Source organism: Physella acuta, unplaced genomic scaffold (assembly GCF_028476545.2).
Source record: "Physella acuta isolate Inbredline_101_S28 unplaced genomic scaffold, ASM2847654v3 ptg002530l, whole genome shotgun sequence".
NCBI classification, from domain to species: domain Eukaryota; kingdom Metazoa; phylum Mollusca; class Gastropoda; family Physidae; genus Physella; species Physella acuta.
In genome coordinates this window covers 731-13,961 of record NW_026733998.1, presented here as the reverse complement: position 1 = coordinate 13,961, position 13,231 = coordinate 731, and the positions used below count along the sequence as shown (strand labels likewise).

The 13,231-nt window shown below is 41.8% G+C and overlaps 2 non-coding genes across 2 annotated transcripts; both read right to left on the bottom strand.

Moving 5' to 3' along the window:
• Nucleotides 1–4,585: 4,585 nt before the first annotated feature.
• On the bottom strand, nt 4,586–4,704 carry LOC131933497 (5S ribosomal RNA). The gene has a single exon (XR_009385009.1). It is a non-coding gene; the product is annotated as a 5S ribosomal RNA (ribosomal RNA).
• An 8,163-nt stretch (nt 4,705–12,867) lies between these two features.
• Nucleotides 12,868–12,986, bottom strand: LOC131933496 (5S ribosomal RNA). The gene has a single exon (XR_009385008.1). It is a non-coding gene; the product is annotated as a 5S ribosomal RNA (ribosomal RNA).
• Between the last annotated feature and the right edge of the window lie 245 nt (nt 12,987–13,231).

Here is a 13,231-nt window from a genome sequence, read left to right as displayed (position 1 = left end):
TGCCAAACAACACACAATAAATGATATGCATAGAGGTGTGCTGATGCCCTGTGTGAGATGCAGAATGAAATAGTGTTTTTAAAAAAAAGGAGCCACCCAGTAATAAGTATGTGGCCTTTTTATGTCTAGTTTAAAGGATAGAATTAGCATGAAATGTGTTAAGAGAATAGTGTGTGCAGTTGTTGGGATAGGCATATTACTATGTAGGCCTATGTATGTATGTATATCTATCTCTACTTATTAAAGAAAAGAATGACTAAACAAAAAAAAAAAACTGTAACATGGCAGCTACACAGAGTGGGTGGGTGGATGAGGGAGGGAGGGAAAACTCGTTCAATGTAAACCAAACCGAGCTAATTGGGAATGGGTGGAGGCCCTGAAAAGGGCCGAGTAGTAGAGCCACAACAAGCAAGCCAGGTGGTTGTTTGCTGTTGTGTTTATTTGCTGGTGGTGTACTTGGTGACAGCCTTGGTGCCTTCACTGACGGCGTGTTTGGCCAGCTCACCGGGCAGGAGGAGACGGACAGCGGTCTGGATCTCCCTGGAGGTGATGGTGCTGCGCTTGTTGTAGTGGGCAAGACGGCTGGCTTCAGCTGAAATGCGCTCAAAGATGTCGTTGACGAAGGAGTTCATGATGGACATGGCCTTGGAGGAAATGCCAGTGTCAGGGTGCACCTGCTTCAAGACTTTGTAAATGTAGATGCTGTAGCTTTCCTTTCTCCTCCTCTTCTTTTTCTTGTCACCGGTGCGTACGGCTTTAGCCTTACCGGCCTTCTTGGCTCCCTTGGAAGAAACTTTAGGTGGCATGTTGTTTTCTTTTCAATGGCTTGAACAGAAATGAGGCGAACCGACCGCCGGCCGCCCTTTTATATGAAACGGCGAGGAAATTTGGAGAGTACGAGTACGAGTACGAACGCCAAGCCGCTGCGCAGCCAATCAGAACGCTCGCTTGGTGACGAACGGATTTCCTCGCCGTTTCGTATAAAAGGGCCGATCTCGCCGTTAAGTCTTCATTCATCGCCTGCAGCCGTATCGCTGTTAGTCGCTGTATTTCTTCTCGCTCCTAACCAACTCACAATGTCCGGACGTGGTAAAGGCGGTAAAGTCAAGGGAAAGTCCAAGTCTCGCTCCTCCAGGGCAGGCCTTCAATTCCCAGTCGGACGTATTCATCGTCTGTTGAGGAAAGGAAACTATGCTGAGCGTGTCGGTGCTGGTGCCCCAGTCTACCTAGCCGCCGTCCTCGAGTATTTGGCCGCTGAAGTGCTCGAGTTGGCCGGCAACGCTGCCAGAGACAACAAGAAGACAAGAATCATTCCTCGTCACCTCCAGCTGGCCATCCGTAACGACGAAGAGTTGAACAAACTTTTGTCGGGTGTCACCATCGCCCAGGGTGGTGTCCTCCCCAACATCCAGGCCGTGCTTCTGCCCAAGAAGTCACAGAAGACACCCGGTGGCAAGAGCTAAACAGTGTCACCCTGCTGCCCACTGTCCACCTAGCCTACTACTGTCCTTTTCAGGACAACCAAAGTTTACCCAATTAGCTTTCGTTGTGTGTCAATGAACAAAAATCGAGTTTTCCTACCCTACCCTACCCTACCCTACTTGTTTCAAACTTTATTAATAACGTATCAACATGTCAATCACTAGCAGTATGAGATCATTATTATAGATGTATAATACTTACACTGGTTTACACGAGCAGAACAGGGAGGGGGCGGTCATATTAATAGTAGTAACTGGACATATTTTAGGGGTATTCGTTCATAGATACAAATGAAAATAGAATCTATTTTTCTTTAAATGTGCTCCGTTTAACCCCTGTCTACAACAAATAAGGGTGGTCGTTATTTTAAAATTCTATTCTTTAACCTACCGCTAGTCTACCCTTTTTATTTTATATCTTCTTCTTTTTAAAACCAAATATGTTTTTATTAATCCTTCCCCCTCATTTATTTACACACTGTGTAAATACCGCCGATCGGGCGGTCGAATCGGGTCAGAATATCTACCTAGGTCTATAGACTAGGTCTAGATCTAAATTGTTTCAGGCAGTCTATGTTGGGTTCTTTTCTAATCACTCACACACACATTCATAATTCATTGAAGACGACAGAAGCAAACACACCGGATTCCATTGACAAGCGGCACAACCAAGGATTTCATTTGAACGAAGAATATTTTGTGTTATCGGCCCTGTCTGCTATTAATAGATCGCTCGGCTGGATACCGTGTCTAAAAATAATCTGCTATGTCGACGCTGTCTCAACGTTGTGTGGCTGCTACTGGCCAATCAGCGTCGTTAAACTCGTACTCGTCCAATGGGAGAGCTTCGTTGCGCTAAGGGTTTGGCGGACGGTTATAAAAGGGCCAGCAGCGCTGAGCTGCCGCATTTCCTTAACAGTCAGTTAAGATCATTCAAAAAAAAAAAGATGGCTCGTACCAAACAAACCGCCCGAAAATCTACTGGAGGCAAAGCCCCACGTAAACAGCTGGCCACCAAAGCCGCCAGAAAGTCAGCACCAGCCACCGGCGGTGTTAAGAAGCCCCATCGTTACAGGCCTGGAACCGTCGCCCTGAGAGAAATCCGTCGTTACCAGAAGAGCACTGAGCTGCTCATTCGCAAGCTGCCATTCCAGCGCCTGGTCAGAGAAATCGCCCAGGACTTCAAGACTGACCTTCGCTTCCAGAGCTCCGCTGTCATGGCCCTGCAGGAGGCTAGCGAGGCTTACCTCGTCGGTCTGTTTGAAGACACCAACCTGTGCGCCATCCACGCCAAGCGTGTCACCATCATGCCCAAGGACATCCAGCTAGCCAGACGTATCCGTGGTGAGCGTGCTTAAGAGGTTTCTTTTAAGCCCAAACCACCACCCCCTGTCCTCAACCAAGGTCCTTTTTAGGACCACCTGACAACGTTCAGATTAGCAGTGAAGGTCCCCCACCTCACGAGTTTCCACCCACCCACCCACTACACCCCCTGCCCATGTCTGCCACTCTACTACTACTACTACTACTACATCTATTAGTATTATTCTGGGGGATGCGGGAAATAGGTTCTATTCATTTATCTCTTTAATTCAACTCACACATCACATTGCTATTTGAATTCGTGTATGCATGCTGTTGATATTGTTTTATTTATCTCAAATGTGAAGAAAGGAGAGAATAAATTTTATATTTTTCTTTCACCCACCCACCACCCTATCCATTGCTTTTTAAAATATATATATAAAAAAAAAAAAAGAAAAACCCTTTAGGGTTAGAGCTAGATATCTAGATCTTAATCGGAGAGCAGAAATTATTCTTAACGACTACACGCCATAGATTATTTAATTATTAGAAGCCTAACTAACCTATTCGTTTCACGATGTAAACAAACCACTGCGAGTACGGAGCGGAGTACGAGAATATTATTTCGTTCGTACTCGACCAATCAGCGTTCGAGATTCTCTCGTACTCGCATAATGAGCTCGCTCGTACTCGCATAATTAGGTGTAGGGAAATATTTCAGTTTTATTCGCACAAAACGGTGAAAATAACGTCTAATATCATATTTTAACATGACAAACGTGGATCTTTTCTATGCCTACACGTGTGGGCAATGAAACTCTTTATTTTTTATCCAAGGGTCGCATAGCAGAATAGGTGAAAAAATGACTTTGAAAACGACACCGTTAGCCGACAAGCCAGCAACATTCCAGTCGACACGGCAAGCTGCTTTTTCATTGGCTGGCTCATTCGCCGACCGCTTTTGGTTGGGCGGTGTCCGCCATATTGAACGAACTCGAGCCCAGGACCGTATATAAGGAGCGAGTTTCTCTGCAGACGGCGTTTTTCGAACACTCCTTCATCAACAAAGAAGAAAAATTCAATATGTCTGGCCGAGGCAAAGGTGGTAAGGGACTCGGCAAAGGAGGCGCCAAGCGTCACAGGAAGGTGTTGCGTGATAACATCCAAGGTATCACCAAGCCAGCCATCCGTCGTCTTGCTCGCAGAGGTGGTGTCAAACGTATCTCTGGTCTGATCTACGAAGAAACCAGAGGTGTCCTCAAGGTGTTCCTTGAAAATGTCATCCGTGATGCCGTCACCTACACTGAGCACGCCAAGAGGAAGACCGTCACTGCTATGGATGTCGTCTATGCTCTGAAACGTCAAGGTCGCACCCTGTACGGCTTCGGCGGTTAAACTCAACCCAGGACCACCCATTTGTTCTACCCATCCGGCCCTTATTAGGGCCACCCATACGTTTCCGAATTAGCTCGAGTGGTTGTAACCCCTACACGAATGTTTTCCATACCTACCCCTTATTTAACTTACTGAGTTACTTCTAATTATTAGGTTGTAGCCTACTTAGTTTATTTATTTAATTTGGGCAGAGTGGTCATCTTTCCTTTGTTGGTTTTTAAGGGGTTTGTTTCCATGGGTGGGTAGGATCGAGGTAGCCTACCGTGAAGGCACAAAAGAAACAAACAAAAAATATTTCGATATTACAAAAGTGTTCACAGGTATGTGGTGAACTTAGGAAAGAGTGCAGGTGGTAAGAATAGGTGTCCAGTGGGGCAAAAAATAAAAGACAAAAGATGAAAAAAAGTCTACAACACGTGGTGTTCCCAAGCGGTCACCCATCTAAGTACTAACCACGCCCGACGTTGCTTGACTGCGGTGATCGGACGAGAACCGGTATTTTCAACGTGGTATGGCCGTAGACATCTGTGTGAGAAAATTGGGGCTTATAAATATACTCAAACGAAATCAGCAGTTATTCGTCCTTTTCTGGCTACAATAATGATTTCACTGCTTTCCTCATATTATTTCAATAATAAAAAACGCCCTAAATCTCCACAAAAGCGAAACATTGTTTTAATATCGAATACTATGTGCCTTTTTTTCCCTCTACAGCCATTGGTCGCTATTTTTAACCTGAGGCGGTAACCACCGGTAGACTTCCCTGAGCTACTAATTTTCGAGCATCGCGCGTTGTAAAATACAAAATAAATACATTTTCCCCATTTTCCTTGACTAAAATCAGAAAACCAGGTGCCCCCTGCATCCGACCTGTCCTTTAACTATCGCTTTCATGTGAAATGATCTATCGGAAAGGCGATACTTTAACTTTTTTGGGTCTCCCGCTCACTCACTCCTTCCGAAACATTCTGCACGAATTCATTCAATTTTAATCCAACTCATCACATAGATCTAGATCTAGCCGCCTACAAGTCTACTAATTTAATGTTTGAGAAATAGTTCAATGCTTTTCATTTATTAATTATTCTTTTAACCTTTTCCCACGACAACTGGCACATTTATTTTCAGTCTATTAATATTCTGGCTTCATTTTAAAACACGCAACTAGGCGACGATCTAGAATTCTAGATCTAACGCTCTAGCTTAACTAAAATAATATAAACAGGAGGGTAGATCTATTCAAAATACTGTTTCAAAAATTACAATAATAATTTCACGGTGAAAAAAAAAAGGCAGGCGATCCATGGTTAATTAAATGCTAATTAAGGATGTTGCTTAAAAGGTTAGGTTGGCCTGGGACGCCAGTATTTCTCTAGAGTCTAGATCTAGAATTTCTAGATTCTGTAGGAATGAGTAGCCTAGGTATTAATAATTAAATGCATTAGTAATTATTAGTAAATAACATAAGATTTAGTTCAGTAAAAACTAATAGATCTAGATTTTAGGTCCAATGTTGGCTATCAGACTTGATGCTTGATTGTAATGATTATTAGGTTTGAGCAATTAATTTTTTTAAACATTTTTTTTAATTATTAGTATTAGTGATAAGTCATCATTAGTGGGAGTAAATTTACTTCTTTCCAGTCTGGTTCTGGGTTTCCTTGTAGCCTATATAATCTAGATCTAGTTGGTGATAATATTAATAAATATTGTTTCCCATTTTAAATACTCAGGCGGTTTGTTTGAAAGTCTGACCGCAGCTCCATATTCATTGACTGTCGAAGCAGCGCATAAAATGAATTAGCTTATATCCAGGGCTGGCCTGGTCTGCCTGTTATTGTGACTGAATTGTCCTACAGACAAGACCTGAAGAAGCCCTCGTTAAGTAATAAGTGTACAGCTTGCTTTTAGCCTGGCGCGGGGATCTTTCACCGGCCACTTTAACATTCTGCGACAGGGCAGGCCTTTACTTTAAGCTTTAATCTTAGCTGGTTCCGCTTTAACACAGGGTATTCTTTTGTCTTTAAGTATACCGCTTTCTTTCATCAGCCTGGAACCCTGTGTCTGCTACCGGTATCTCATCCGGCAGGGCAAAACAATTTCCAGTTTTTAAATTAAGCTGATGTCATTTTTAATACCAATGATTAGGATTTTGGCACAATGCTTATTTTTCTATATACACAAGATGAATTTCACATCATTTTCTGATTTCAGTTTAAGTTTGAAAGCATGTAAAATGTCAATTTGTCCTGCTATGTGATTTTTCTTCATTTATTTTTTGCTAGCCCATGGCATCACATTATGAAGACTCTACTAATATCTTTAGGCTGGGGCCAGTACCTTAACCGACTGTCGTCAAATGAAAAAACTGACAGAAGAGCGCAATTTAATACACACAACAGATATATATGTATCCGAACAAACAAATAAATATATTTGAACATATATACATACCTTTATATACGCACACTGATATATACATATATTTACATAATAAATACATTATATATGAATATATCTATATATATAACTTATTTATTTATACATATATATATATATATATATACTTATATATATATATATATATATATATATATATATATATATATATATATATATGTATTATGAATATATATATTAATTCTTATATAATATATATTTGTAAATATAAATTATATATATGTGTGTATATATATATCCTTCTGTTTGCTGGGGTAGAAGAAAAAAACTTATAATTATAATATTCTGAAGGATATTATTTTACTTGAGCGTCTTTCGTCTACACTCAAATATATATATTTGAATATACATTCAAATATATATTCAATGAATATACATTTAGACACACATGTAAATATATATATATATATATACACAAAACATGCATATATATACATACGTATATATAGACATATATACAATATTCGTCTATGTATATATATTCAATATTTTTACATTATAAATAAATATATATATAAAAATATATATATATATATATATATATATATATTTAAAAAAATATATACATATATGAAATACTTTTTACACATATTTATTTATGCTTCTATAATATATGGAAGGATATTAATTTACTCAAGCGTCTGCCTTGGGTGTTTATATAAAAAGAGAAGGGTTGAACTAATGAGAGGAATAAAAAAAATCTTTATATTCAATCTAATTTATTTATATTGTATATGTTATAGACTGGCATACATTTTTTTCTCTCTGGTTTATGTGAAAGGAGCTTGCAGGGATTCAAATTATTATTTTTTGCATTGAAATTCATTCTTTATTAATCACAGCTATGTTGCAGGCATATAAATACTTCCCTTTGGGCTCAAGTTGCTTTGAAAGAATCCTTGTCAGTATAGAACTAGTACCAGGACCATAAATGTATGCCCCAGGGCAAATGTTAAGAAAACCTCATCATTTTACAACTCCAACTGACCAGGGGCTTAAGAAATGATGCTTCTGCGCAAACTTTCTCGTCAGCCGGTAAGAGATCAACCTCCTTTTGATTGTTTAAATTTAATCTGTGCTGAAATCATTGTGCAGGCTGGCAAAGAAAACCATGAACTTCTTGAAAGCTGTGTACTTGAGCTCATGTTATTTTTTATTTTCTGTATTTTGAAAAAAAAAAAAAGTATATATATGATAATAAAAAAAAAAAGTTCAGAGTATTTAATTGTTGTTTTGTCTTGTTAAAGAGAATGTATGTTGTGCAGAAGTGTAACCAACTCATTTTCAAGCCAGGCCTAGCAAAAGACAAAACCAAAAGAATCATATGATATGATGGTAGTAGGAAAAAAGTATATCAGTGAACAAATGGTGGCAGATGCATGCCTTAGCAATCTGACATGGTAGCTTTAATGAAAGAAAAACAAAAATAATAAAAACACCAAAAGCCACACTCACACAGTTATGTTCAACATATATAATGAAGACAGAAAAAAACCAACCCACCAGAATGGATGTATTGTAATGAAAATGGCAGTTAGCACTGGTGATAAGAATCAAAGTGTTGGCTAATAATTCCTATTACAACAGCCAGCCTTATAATCTGAATTAAAACTATTAAATCCCATTCATCCCTTGGATCTATGCCAAACAACACACAATAAATGATATGCATAGAGGTGTGCTGATGCCCTGTGTGAGATGCAGAATGAAATAGTGTTTTTAAAAAAAAGGAGCCACCCAGTAATAAGTATGTGGCCTTTTTATGTCTAGTTTAAAGGATAGAATTAGCATGAAATGTGTTAAGAGAATAGTGTGTGCAGTTGTTGGGATAGGCATATTACTATGTAGGCCTATGTATGTATGTATATCTATCTCTACTTATTAAAGAAAAGAATGACTAAACAAAAAAAAAAAACTGTAACATGGCAGCTACACAGAGTGGGTGGGTGGATGAGGGAGGGAGGGAAAACTCGTTCAATGTAAACCAAACCGAGCTAATTGGGAATGGGTGGAGGCCCTGAAAAGGGCCGAGTAGTAGAGCCACAACAAGCAAGCCAGGTGGTTGTTTGCTGTTGTGTTTATTTGCTGGTGGTGTACTTGGTGACAGCCTTGGTGCCTTCACTGACGGCGTGTTTGGCCAGCTCACCGGGCAGGAGGAGACGGACAGCGGTCTGGATCTCCCTGGAGGTGATGGTGCTGCGCTTGTTGTAGTGGGCAAGACGGCTGGCTTCAGCTGAAATGCGCTCAAAGATGTCGTTGACGAAGGAGTTCATGATGGACATGGCCTTGGAGGAAATGCCAGTGTCAGGGTGCACCTGCTTCAAGACTTTGTAAATGTAGATGCTGTAGCTTTCCTTTCTCCTCCTCTTCTTTTTCTTGTCACCGGTGCGTACGGCTTTAGCCTTACCGGCCTTCTTGGCTCCCTTGGAAGAAACTTTAGGTGGCATGTTGTTTTCTTTTCAATGGCTTGAACAGAAATGAGGCGAACCGACCGCCGGCCGCCCTTTTATATGAAACGGCGAGGAAATTTGGAGAGTACGAGTACGAGTACGAACGCCAAGCCGCTGCGCAGCCAATCAGAACGCTCGCTTGGTGACGAACGGATTTCCTCGCCGTTTCGTATAAAAGGGCCGATCTCGCCGTTAAGTCTTCATTCATCGCCTGCAGCCGTATCGCTGTTAGTCGCTGTATTTCTTCTCGCTCCTAACCAACTCACAATGTCCGGACGTGGTAAAGGCGGTAAAGTCAAGGGAAAGTCCAAGTCTCGCTCCTCCAGGGCAGGCCTTCAATTCCCAGTCGGACGTATTCATCGTCTGTTGAGGAAAGGAAACTATGCTGAGCGTGTCGGTGCTGGTGCCCCAGTCTACCTAGCCGCCGTCCTCGAGTATTTGGCCGCTGAAGTGCTCGAGTTGGCCGGCAACGCTGCCAGAGACAACAAGAAGACAAGAATCATTCCTCGTCACCTCCAGCTGGCCATCCGTAACGACGAAGAGTTGAACAAACTTTTGTCGGGTGTCACCATCGCCCAGGGTGGTGTCCTCCCCAACATCCAGGCCGTGCTTCTGCCCAAGAAGTCACAGAAGACACCCGGTGGCAAGAGCTAAACAGTGTCACCCTGCTGCCCACTGTCCACCTAGCCTACTACTGTCCTTTTCAGGACAACCAAAGTTTACCCAATTAGCTTTCGTTGTGTGTCAATGAACAAAAATCGAGTTTTCCTACCCTACCCTACCCTACCCTACTTGTTTCAAACTTTATTAATAACGTATCAACATGTCAATCACTAGCAGTATGAGATCATTATTATAGATGTATAATACTTACACTGGTTTACACGAGCAGAACAGGGAGGGGGCGGTCATATTAATAGTAGTAACTGGACATATTTTAGGGGTATTCGTTCATAGATACAAATGAAAATAGAATCTATTTTTCTTTAAATGTGCTCCGTTTAACCCCTGTCTACAACAAATAAGGGTGGTCGTTATTTTAAAATTCTATTCTTTAACCTACCGCTAGTCTACCCTTTTTATTTTATATCTTCTTCTTTTTAAAACCAAATATGTTTTTATTAATCCTTCCCCCTCATTTATTTACACACTGTGTAAATACCGCCGATCGGGCGGTCGAATCGGGTCAGAATATCTACCTAGGTCTATAGACTAGGTCTAGATCTAAATTGTTTCAGGCAGTCTATGTTGGGTTCTTTTCTAATCACTCACACACACATTCATAATTCATTGAAGACGACAGAAGCAAACACACCGGATTCCATTGACAAGCGGCACAACCAAGGATTTCATTTGAACGAAGAATATTTTGTGTTATCGGCCCTGTCTGCTATTAATAGATCGCTCGGCTGGATACCGTGTCTAAAAATAATCTGCTATGTCGACGCTGTCTCAACGTTGTGTGGCTGCTACTGGCCAATCAGCGTCGTTAAACTCGTACTCGTCCAATGGGAGAGCTTCGTTGCGCTAAGGGTTTGGCGGACGGTTATAAAAGGGCCAGCAGCGCTGAGCTGCCGCATTTCCTTAACAGTCAGTTAAGATCATTCAAAAAAAAAAAGATGGCTCGTACCAAACAAACCGCCCGAAAATCTACTGGAGGCAAAGCCCCACGTAAACAGCTGGCCACCAAAGCCGCCAGAAAGTCAGCACCAGCCACCGGCGGTGTTAAGAAGCCCCATCGTTACAGGCCTGGAACCGTCGCCCTGAGAGAAATCCGTCGTTACCAGAAGAGCACTGAGCTGCTCATTCGCAAGCTGCCATTCCAGCGCCTGGTCAGAGAAATCGCCCAGGACTTCAAGACTGACCTTCGCTTCCAGAGCTCCGCTGTCATGGCCCTGCAGGAGGCTAGCGAGGCTTACCTCGTCGGTCTGTTTGAAGACACCAACCTGTGCGCCATCCACGCCAAGCGTGTCACCATCATGCCCAAGGACATCCAGCTAGCCAGACGTATCCGTGGTGAGCGTGCTTAAGAGGTTTCTTTTAAGCCCAAACCACCACCCCCTGTCCTCAACCAAGGTCCTTTTTAGGACCACCTGACAACGTTCAGATTAGCAGTGAAGGTCCCCCACCTCACGAGTTTCCACCCACCCACCCACTACACCCCCTGCCCATGTCTGCCACTCTACTACTACTACTACTACTACATCTATTAGTATTATTCTGGGGGATGCGGGAGATAGGTTCTATTCATTTATCTCTTTAATTCAACTCACACATCACATTGCTATTTGAATTCGTGTATGCATGCTGTTGATATTGTTTTATTTATCTCAAATGTGAAGAAAGGAGAGAATAAATTTTATATTTTTCTTTCACCCACCCACCACCCTATCCATTGCTTTTTAAAATATATATATAAAAAAAAAAAAAGAAAAACCCTTTAGGGTTAGAGCTAGATATCTAGATCTTAATCGGAGAGCAGAAATTATTCTTAACGACTACACGCCATAGATTATTTAATTATTAGAAGCCTAACTAACCTATTCGTTTCACGATGTAAACAAACCACTGCGAGTACGGAGCGGAGTACGAGAATATTATTTCGTTCGTACTCGACCAATCAGCGTTCGAGATTCTCTCGTACTCGCATAATGAGCTCGCTCGTACTCGCATAATTAGGTGTAGGGAAATATTTCAGTTTTATTCGCACAAAACGGTGAAAATAACGTCTAATATCATATTTTAACATGACAAACGTGGATCTTTTCTATGCCTACACGTGTGGGCAATGAAACTCTTTATTTTTTATCCAAGGGTCGCATAGCAGAATAGGTGAAAAAATGACTTTGAAAACGACACCGTTAGCCGACAAGCCAGCAACATTCCAGTCGACACGGCAAGCTGCTTTTTCATTGGCTGGCTCATTCGCCGACCGCTTTTGGTTGGGCGGTGTCCGCCATATTGAACGAACTCGAGCCCAGGACCGTATATAAGGAGCGAGTTTCTCTGCAGACGGCGTTTTTCGAACACTCCTTCATCAACAAAGAAGAAAAATTCAATATGTCTGGCCGAGGCAAAGGTGGTAAGGGACTCGGCAAAGGAGGCGCCAAGCGTCACAGGAAGGTGTTGCGTGATAACATCCAAGGTATCACCAAGCCAGCCATCCGTCGTCTTGCTCGCAGAGGTGGTGTCAAACGTATCTCTGGTCTGATCTACGAAGAAACCAGAGGTGTCCTCAAGGTGTTCCTTGAAAATGTCATCCGTGATGCCGTCACCTACACTGAGCACGCCAAGAGGAAGACCGTCACTGCTATGGATGTCGTCTATGCTCTGAAACGTCAAGGTCGCACCCTGTACGGCTTCGGCGGTTAAACTCAACCCAGGACCACCCATTTGTTCTACCCATCCGGCCCTTATTAGGGCCACCCATACGTTTCCGAATTAGCTCGAGTGGTTGTAACCCCTACACGAATGTTTTCCATACCTACCCCTTATTTAACTTACTGAGTTACTTCTAATTATTAGGTTGTAGCCTACTTAGTTTATTTATTTAATTTGGGCAGAGTGGTCATCTTTCCTTTGTTGGTTTTTAAGGGGTTTGTTTCCATGGGTGGGTAGGATCGAGGTAGCCTACCGTGAAGGCACAAAAGAAACAAACAAAAAATATTTCGATATTACAAAAGTGTTCACAGGTATGTGGTGAACTTAGGAAAGAGTGCAGGTGGTAAGAATAGGTGTCCAGTGGGGCAAAAAATAAAAGACAAAAGATGAAAAAAAGTCTACAACACGTGGTGTTCCCAAGCGGTCACCCATCTAAGTACTAACCACGCCCGACGTTGCTTGACTGCGGTGATCGGACGAGAACCGGTATTTTCAACGTGGTATGGCCGTAGACATCTGTGTGAGAAAATTGGGGCTTATAAATATACTCAAACGAAATCAGCAGTTATTCGTCCTTTTCTGGCTACAATAATGATTTCACTGCTTTCCTCATATTATTTCAATAATAAAAAACGCCCTAAATCTCCACAAAAGCGAAACATTGTTTTAATATCGAATACTATGTGCCTTTTTTTCCCTCTACAGCCATTGGTCGCTATTTTTAACCTGAGGCGGTAACCACCGGTAGACTTCCCTGAG